Consider the following 9,991-nt stretch of genomic DNA (forward strand, 5'->3'; position numbering starts at 1 on the left):
CCAGTGCTTCCTTAAAACATATCAGGATTTGAGTTGTTTGTTTGTTTATATGAGTTGGTCACTATCTTACCCTGAAGGTTCCTATAATGAAGATTTCCATGCAAAAGGCATTATATAAAGATCTGAAAGCAAAGGTCATGCACAGCTCTTTTTATATTTCAGATTTTCAATTTAACCAAAATGAAAGTAAGCTAACAAATTCTGTATTCCTTAGAGAAGAAGTCATTGAAAAAGAAATGTTTCTTACCTCAGACTAAACTTTTTCTTCTGTCCTTGTTCCTTTCTTGATATTGTTAAAAACTATTGATGCAATTATGCTTTTTCGATACTTTATTTAAAGAATGGGTCAACTGCAGATCTTTTTGTACTGTATTATCAATTCCAAATCTGCAAAGAAATAACTGGAGGATCAAATAAATGTTTAACCATCACAGTGACCTTTCCAACAATTCGTCTTGAGTAGGATAGCCAACCTGCCAGCCACAAAAAATGATCAAAGGTCTTTCTCTGCAAAAAAAGGATACCATTTTAAGACCTACCTTCACATTGCTGATGTTTATTGGTAAGATTGTCATATTTCCCTATTCTTGAAGGAGTTCAGTCAGTGACATCCCTTACATCACCTGAGACCTTTCTGTTATCCATTTGCGGTTTTCTTAATCCTATTAAAATCCATATATTTCTCTTTTTCTTCTCAGCTCCCTTTAAACAACTGACAAAATATTATTTAGACCATCAGTGAAAGACAGAATTCAGACCTGGGAAATTTTGCAACACTTGCCTCATCTGCTGTTTATTCCGGGCTCCTTCAAAATGTACAATTTCTTGCTTTTAAACTGAGATTTTTTTTTCTCCTTGTCATTCTTGTTTCTCTTGTAAAAGTAGCACAACTAATTTATCCATATATTCTTCAAGTAAATTAGCCTCTGTTTTTTTGGACAAAAGACCACTAACACATTTTTGTCATTCTTTCAGCTCCCCCAATTTCAGATAAACAAAAAAGACAAGACATTACTTGTTTCATCTTTCCTCCTTTTGAAATAATGTACCTTCTTACACTTTGGGTTCAGGGCATTTGTAGCAGAAGTTTTCCTTCTTTCACTATAACACATTGTGCAGTAAACATCAGAAAGCACAAACATAATAACTGCAATAACACTGTCCGGATTTACCAGAGTTGTCTCCATTTCCTCCCCATCTAGAAGACCTGTAAGAAAGTAAGTACCTGGACTTTTAACATTGTTGTAGATACTTCTCCCAGTTGGCTTCAGAAGGAGTCGAAATCGATTTTATGTATTGTATTCAAGATTTCAATAGGGTTGTCCTCTCTCAGGCATTTTTGAGATAATAAATAAACCACTGTAACTGATATTTAGGCTAGATAATGGATGAACTATATCTCATTTGGGTTTTCAAAATTCCCTTTAAATCTGCAAAGGAAACAGAAACGTTCAAGGTTCCTGATGAGATTAGTTCAGGGGTTGGATCAAACAAGCCAAATGGAGGAGGAAAATAACCAAGACTCTATTTTCTTTTCTGCAAGGGGCCAACTTTTAAAGACTTACCTCTATTCTTTCATGACCCAATGCTTCCTTAAAACATATCAGGTTTTGAGTTGTTTGTTTGTTTGTTTATATGAGTTGGTCACTATCTTACCCTGAAGGTTCCTATAATGATGATTTTGATTCAGATGGCATTATATAAAAGATCCAAAAGCAAAGGTCATTCACAGCTCTTTTTATATTTCAGATTTTTAATTTAACGAAAATGAAAGTAAGCTAACAAATTCTGTATTCTGTATTCCTTAGAGAAGAAGTCATTAAAAAAGAAATGTTTCTTACCTCAGACTAAACTTTTTCTTCTGTCCTTGTTCCTTTCTTGATATTGTTAAAAACTATTGATGCAATTATGCTTTTTCAATACTTTATTTAAAGAATGGGTCAACTGCAGATCTTTTTGTACCGTATTATCACTTCCAAATCTGCAAAGAAATAACTGGAGGATCAAATAAATGTTTAACCATCACAGTGACCTTTCCAGCAATTCGTCTTGAGTAGGATAGCCAACCTGCCAGCCACAAAAAAATGATCAAAGGTCTTTCTCTGCAAAAAAAGGATACCATTTTAAGACCTACCTTCACATTGCTGATGTTTATTGGTAAGATTGTCATATTTCCCTATCCTTGAAGGAGTTCAGCCAGTGACATCCCTTACAGCACCAGAAACCTTTCTATTATTCATTTGTGCTTTTCTTAATCCTGTTAAAATCCATAGATTTCTTTATTCTCCTCAGCTCCCTTTAAACAACTGAAGGGTTAGAGGTTAGTTCTTATTTAATCAGGAAAATATCATTGCTCATTGGTGTGAAGAGGCTAGCCAGCAGGAAAAGAACAATTACCAATACATTTGTTTTCTTCTCAATAAAGGGCTTACCTCATATTCTTTCTTAATCTTATTATTAATTCTTTGTTTTTAAATAAGTTATCTTCTTTATACATTTGGGTTCAGGGTGTTTCAAGCAGAAGTTTTCCTTCCTTCCGCATCATACACATGGCCCTGGAAACATTAGGAAGCAACAACTTAGTAACTGCAGTAACAGTCTGCTGACTATGGAAGCAATTCATCCCTTATCTCTCAGTTGTCTCCAGTTTCTCTTTCTCTACATGACCTGTGCAATGATACCTCTATTGTTAACATTCTTGGAGATGCATCTCAAGTTGACTTCAAGAAGAAGTCTCTATCAATTTTCTTTATTGCATTCAAGATTTTAAATATGGTCTTTCTCCTTCACGCATTTATTAGGTAATGAATAAACCACTGAAACCAATGTATTAGACTAAAGAATTGAATAACCAGAACTCATTTGAATTGGTAAAACTCCTTTTAAATCTGCAAAGGAAACAGAAATGTTTAAGGTCACTGATGTATTCAATGGTTGGTTCAAACAGAGCAACAAAAAGGGAAATAGCCCAGCATCTGTTTCCTTTCCTACAAAGGACCAACTCTTAAGGACTTACCTCTATTCTGTTGTTCAGGACTTACCTCTGTTCTGATGTTAAGGGATTGTGGCTATTCTTTCATGATACCATTTTAGGACATTTCTTTTTTCTTCTCAGCCCCCTTTAAAGAACTGATGTGTTACAAGTTAATTCTTTTTTTAACTTGGAAAATCTCTTTCAGACCTCAAAACAAATCAATAGATGATCAACCAAACATTTAAACATCATAGCTCATTGGTGTAGCCAGTCAACAGAAAAAGAACAATAGCCAATGTATCTGATTTCTTCTAAATAAAGGGCTTAAATATTCTTTCTTAATCTTATCATTAATTCTTTCTCAGTCTTATCAGAAACAAAAACATCTATACTTTTTCTAGTAGATCCCTGAATTGAAGGTCCCTCCTCACCTGCAGCCTTCCTTCGTTCCAGTCTCCAGAATGTAAAACTGTTCTAGAATTGGAGATGCTACTTGAATCTCAACTGCTCACCATGCCATAGCTCTTATATATGAAGTACAACTTCTTTGTTTATGTATATATATATATATATATCCTTCACACAACTGGGTCTCAGTTCTATAACTGGTGCCAGTAGCAGAACCATTCAGCTTTAACCACAATAATCTTGTAGATTTCCTAATTTCAAATAAATAAATGACAAATATAGAGAGCTTGCCTGGAAAATGGATGTTTGGAGGTCTTGATAAGAAAATAAGTACTTGGTTTGGGCACTGGTTCTTTATCTTACTTTTTTTTTTTTTTACATAAGACAAATTGTTTATCATTTCTTATTACCCTTTTTGTTCATTCATTCTTCCCAGTCCTCTCAGGAACTTTGCTACTTCCATGAAATCTTCCTTCATCCTCTACCTCACTGTCTCTGTTTACTGGGTTTAACCCATCACTATGAGCACTTTGAGCGCATCATAGTAGGAGCATCACAGATTTCATCATAATCACCACATCTATGCAAGGGGTGTGGGACTAAGAGCCATTTTCAACATAATCTCTGGATGGTGTGTTTTTCTGAAACCTATAAGGGTCTTTATACATGACAAATATTTTCATATCTTTATATCATTTTTCATTGGACCCATTTTTACCCTTTAACGGCACTTTCTATATTTAATATTTATTGATTTATTTATTGGATTTATAGCCTGAATTTCTCCCAAAATGGGATTCAGAGGTTCATAATGCTAACCATAATTTTTACTTGCTTTGCCTCTGGTATTTTCTTACTCATGCTATTTAATATTCATACCAGCAATCCTGCATCCTGACTTTAAAGGCACACCTGATTTCCCACTTCATCTCCACCCATGCAGGTCTTTTTGTAAATATTTTTCCCCCAATCTGAAATACTTTGTGACTTGCAATAGCGAAATAATTTATACAATTTTTAGGTCTATATAGTCCCAAATATAGCTGTGCATTGAATATAATCCATTGGTGCTAAAAAAAATTCCTGAACATTATAGATTTTCACTTTTCTGACTTACACAGCAGTTTCGTTGTACATATTATCTCTCCCTTTGTAGAAACTGTTGTGCCAAGGAGCTAATTGAGCTTTAAACTCTTTACCAATGACAGAGGCATGGCAGGTTTCTTGCTTGGCTTTTCTTCTACTGGATTTAATTAGGACCTGTGTGTGTATTGCATCTGAAAAAGTTGAAAGCATTCCTGTTCAGAAAGAAAGAAAATGGTTTGGTTGTCCTCCATCTCCCCGAGGTTTATAAGCTCCATTATCCTCATCAGCATCTATGGCTGACAGATAAGCAATATTTTCATTTATTCTTCAAGAAGACAATACTCTTGACAATCATCAAGAAAGCTCCAATGTGTCAAATGTTTTCAGAGCTGCAGGATAAAATTTGCTATTGCATGAGATGAAAACTGCTTCTGCTTTCAAAATATCTCAAAGATAAGAAAGAGTCAAATGACTGCTTCTGGTCCACAGCTATATTTGGAGCAGTGGGGCCTGGATTCAAGACTCAGTTCCACAATTTGTTTATTTTTCTTTATTTTCTTATCATAGGAGTCCTGCTTTTTTTTTTTACTTTTACCTATGTCTCCAAAGTGACTGCATAAAATACAGTACAACCATTCCCTTATAGAAGCATAAAGATTTGAGAAGCTGTATCCTTTAACAAAGCAGCACATAACAGAGGCCTAAAAATAGGAGACTTTAAAACAATTTCTAACAGCCTGTGACTCAAAAGTCTGGTTGTACTACAAACCTGCCTAAAATGGCCACCGGAAGACATAAAGCATCTTCCAAGAAAAATCTGCAGTTGACAGGCCACCACTTTAAAAAAAAGCCATGAAAATAAAGGAAGAGTCCTACTTAACTACAATAGGCCAGAGCAGACTGGCAGGAAAAAGTGGCTCAAATGTGGGTTTTCCAAAAGTAGCTTGAAACCCCACTGTCTGTACAACCCACTCCCAAGATGGGATGAACACCCATGGGTAGTCCACATGGCACAGCATCAAGTCATGCTGCATTGTTATTTTTTTTTGGTCATTTCCCCACCATGCATGCACACCGTTGCACAAACACATCACCTGCAACCTCGAATTACCTCCCATGTCCCACCCACATGCCATCCCATTGCATGGTCACCCCTTTGAACAGCCACACAGTCACACATGCGAGACACCTCTGGTACAAGGCACTGGTGCATTAGTGTGCCGATTGATACATTGGCAAAGCACAATATGGAGGCCCCTCATACATGCTCCTTCACCCCATGCCCACTTGTTGGACTGTCTGGTTTGTCTGTGTTGCCATTACATCCATTGGAGCTGTTTCACTTTTACTTTTTTTCCTTTGCCACAGCCCTGCACTGACACTGGGCTGTTTATATGCAGACACAAAAGATGTGTATTTTCCATGTTAAGTCAGAGTATCAAGGCTTCTTTCTGCTCTAATATTTAGCTCTGGAGCACACCTTTGTTCCATTATCCACCCACTTGCACCTTGAGTGTGGTCTAAACGCCCTGCTTTCTAAGCGGCTGGAAGCTGCTTTATTTTGCCCCAGTGATGGCCCACCTAGTCCAGTTTTCATCCACAAAAAACAGATGTTTCTAGCAACCCACAAACAAGGTCGTGGAGAGAACAGATACCCTTGTTGCTTGTTGCAAATATATCCACAGCAGAACCTCTTTTCTACTTTCAGATCACACAGGGAAAAAAATGATCATTTATTTATTAGCTTATTACCTCCTGGAACTCAAAGCACTATTTACACTGCATTTGTACTGTTTCTCATTCAGGGTATCTCTCTCTCTTTCCATGTGTGTTTGTGTGTGTGTCACATCAAGTCACCTGTCAACTTGTGGCAACCATATACATTTCATAGGGTTTTCTTATGCAAGGAATATTCGGAGCTGGTTTTGCCTATTTCTTCCTCTAAAAGATAGCCAATAGCATTTGATATTTATTGGTGGTTTCCTGTCCAAGTACTAACTATTGTATATCTTTTAGATATATATAAGCTGTATACAAGTAGTGCATGTTCTGGTCCTGGTGCACGCTTAGGTTATGCATATGTATTTATATTGTATGGAGATTTATTGCACCTAGTGCACTACATTTACATTTTATATATAGCTGTGTGATACTGTTTTTTTTATTATGTTACTAGCATTTTGAAACGGCCCTTGGGCTACTCAATAAATTGTTGTTGTTGTTGTTGTAAGTGTTTGCTCTGGAATCAATTGGAATTAAAATGTATTTCAACTAGGGCTGACCATGCTTAGCTTCCAAGATCAGACAGAATATGGTGCCTTTATAGTATTTAGGCTCCTATTTAAGCATTGACCTAACCCAAACTTGCTTTGTTTCAAGAAGTGACTGCACCACATGCTTTCAGACCAAGGAGGTGGCCAGATATTGGATCAGAAACAGATGTGACCATACTTCCTCTCTAGAAATAGTACTTGAGGAGCCCACACTCAGTAAAAGCATCACCCTGTAAAGTCAAAGACAATAAGGTAGGGATAAGTATATGCTCTTTGGCTAGCAAAATAAAGGTTTCCTGTATTGCTACTTCTGGAAAGTTTTTTTTCTTGCAAAGTTGTATTGTTTAAGTCTCCCTTATCCTGAATTCCAAAATCCAAAATATTCCAAAAAACAAAACAAAACAAAAAACCATGAGTGGCTGAGATAATGTCATTGTTGTTTTCTGGTGGTTCAAAGTACACAAACTATGTTTCATGCACAAAATTATTAAAAATATTTTATAAAATTACTTTCAGGCTATGTGTGTAAGTTGTATACGAGATGTAAATGAATTTTAGATTTGGATCCCATCTACCAGATATCTCATTATGTTCTATATATGGAAATATAGGTAGTCTGTAATCCAAATAATAATAATCTGAAATCCAAAACACCTCTGCTCCCAAGTATTTCAGATAAGACGGTTCAACCTGTAACTAGACTGCTGAAGAATCCCCAAATTCAATTCAGCCTGGGACCCTGTGTAGTATATTGGTTAGGACCAGATTTTGAACCATCTACTTAGCCATGGAAACCTTGGGCAAGTCACACTCGCCCAGCCTCAGAGAAGGCAATGGCTGGCAAACCTCCTGTGAATAAATCTTGCCAAGAAACCCCCAAGACATGGCCACCATAAGCTGGGGTTGACTTGAAGGCATAGAAAAACAGTAAAATTTCTGCACAATTTATTAAATCTAATAAAAGTAACTACAGACCATCCACTGTGAGAAGGTTCATGTGGGAGAAAATGCAATCATGTACTCACTGTGTGACTTGGATCAAATCTTTTTTCTTAAGCCTCAGTTCCATATAAGTAAAACCGGGATAAGATGCTTTCAACACTAGAAGGTTAAAGGGACACAGATAAGTATCACATTTTAAAAGCCAATTAAAGGGAGCCTTAATCACAGCAGTAGTCAATTTTTTTCAGAGCTGGACATTCAAAATACAAAAATTGTTGCTTGAGAAATAGGTTAAAATCTAGCCCCAGACCCTAATACTTTCTTTCCTGATATATCAGGGTGCATCTGCATTGTAAAAATAAATCAGTTTGACACCCTTTAAGTGCTGTGGAATCCTGGGATCTGTAGTTTTACAATGTCTTTAGTCTTCTCTCCCATAGATTGATGGTGCCTCACAAAACAACACATCTTGGGATTCTGTAGGATGGAGCCATGGCAGTTAAAGTGGTATTACACTGTATTATTTCTACAGTGTACATGCACCTTCAGTATTTGTTCTTCTATTGGGCTATTATACTATGAAAAATATTTACATGTATTTTAATGAAATGCCATAAACCAGCTGACATATCTATAGTAACATGATTTGAGTGATATGAATATGAGGTTATTCAGGCATTTAACTAGCACAAGGCCAACTGCTGCCAGAATCTTTAGACAGGACTGAATGGGGAGGGATTCCTCAGTTCATCACCCTGGATCAGCTCCACATGTATATATGAAAATAGAGCTAGCCAAAGAGACTTCCGGGCAAGATGGCGCTGTAGGAGGACGCAAGCACGAGAGGCTCGTAGCTTAACCCCCGCTATGTTGGAAAATGGAGGAACGGGGATACCAAGAACCCGCCCATAACCCCTCCATGAAGAAGGGTTAACAATAGGGCTCGCCGTGGGAACTCTTTTTTTGGAGACCGAACATAAACTGCTCGGTTGCCAAGTCCTTTTGGACTACAGCCCATAAAGAGTCCGCAGAGCCAAGCCACCCAACATGGTACCTGCTTCGAGGCAGGAATAAAGACGTCTACTGCCTAGACAGAACAAAGCCCCTACTTCGCTACCAATATAAATCCGGCTGGTTTTGATATATGTACTATCATCAGAGTTGTATTCCTTTGGATTTTGGTTCATCTCTCCTACCTTGCATAAGAGTGAGACTGGTAGCTGGAAGGAGTTGTCGGAGGCGACGCCTGTAAGCGCTGTTTGGAGGACAGATCGCGAGGCGTGGCAGAGATCTGGGGCTGTTTGGAGGATGGGACGCTGCGCGTGCGCCCAAGATAAAAGGGCAGAGAGGGAGGAAGCTGCAGAGGGACAGAGGCTTGGAGAAACAGTCGGAGCTGTGGGGGCTGTACTCCTTCCTCACTCTGCAATCGTTTGCGGTAGTTAACTGAAGCAAACTGTCGCAAACTCATACTTGGACCATAGATCTAGTAACAATACAGACGGAATTGGGGGAAAAAGAGTCTAGGACATTGCAAGTCCTTAATTTGTCTCTCCTACTTCGCGAAAACTAGAAACTGGACTGGGAAAGGAATGAAATCTAAAAACACATGAGATAAGAAACAGTGGGACCGCAGAGGAGGTTTGTGAGATTGTGAAATAGAAGCTTTGAACTGTGGGTTATGGACCGGAGTGGAGGAGGGGGGGAGAGGGAAGTGGAGGGGAAGAACTGAGAGACATAGACTAGCAAGGAGAGGACTTGGCACCTAAGACAAATGACTTCAGATAAAAACAACACACCAGAATTTTGGATATTGTAGCCCCTTGACTGACTACAGAACTAAACAGAATTTTATTCTGGTTGAGAGAGGAGAGACAACAGGAACAGCGAGACAAGACGATGGAAGAAACAAGGAGACTTCCCCTCCCCCTTTTTTTTCTCCCTTCTCTTTCTCTTTTTTTGTTTTTTGTTTTCTGTTTTTTTGCTTTGCAGAAAGGAATGAAAGACTAAGAGCAGAGTACTCAGTCCTTAAAAATAACAGTAATATAAAAATAATAAGATAGGTAGAGACAAAAGCACTGTCTTTTTTGTGGTTTCGTCAATTATCTGAATGGAGACAAGGAGTGCAAGGTGAAAAGTAAGAACATAATATATTAAGAAATCCTGAAGACCATGTTATGAAAAGGGGGGAAATTGGTTTGCATGAAGCTAATTTTTCATAATTGTATTTAGATGCTATTATTACAATGAGGTGTATTTATATGGTCTAACGTTAACTCCTTTACCCTTTGTCTCTTTCCTCTTTCTGTCT

General features: G+C 37.7%; 1 long non-coding RNA gene across 1 annotated transcript; it reads right to left on the reverse strand.

The window, feature by feature from the left end:
* Positions 1-4,136: 4,136 nt before the first annotated feature.
* On the reverse strand, positions 4,137-9,090 carry LOC149323298 (uncharacterized). Its single transcript, XR_016280114.1, has 3 exons — positions 8,880-9,090; positions 7,767-7,842; positions 4,137-4,680 (listed from the first exon to the last, which is right to left on the reverse strand). It is a non-coding gene; the product is annotated as an uncharacterized LOC149323298 (long non-coding RNA).
* Between the last annotated feature and the right edge of the window lie 901 nt (positions 9,091-9,991).

This window comes from Sceloporus occidentalis, unplaced genomic scaffold (assembly GCF_023333645.1).
Source record: "Sceloporus occidentalis isolate IW3139 unplaced genomic scaffold, rSceOcc1.0.p SCAF_1, whole genome shotgun sequence".
NCBI classification, from domain to species: Eukaryota; Metazoa; Chordata; class Lepidosauria; order Squamata; family Phrynosomatidae; genus Sceloporus; species Sceloporus occidentalis.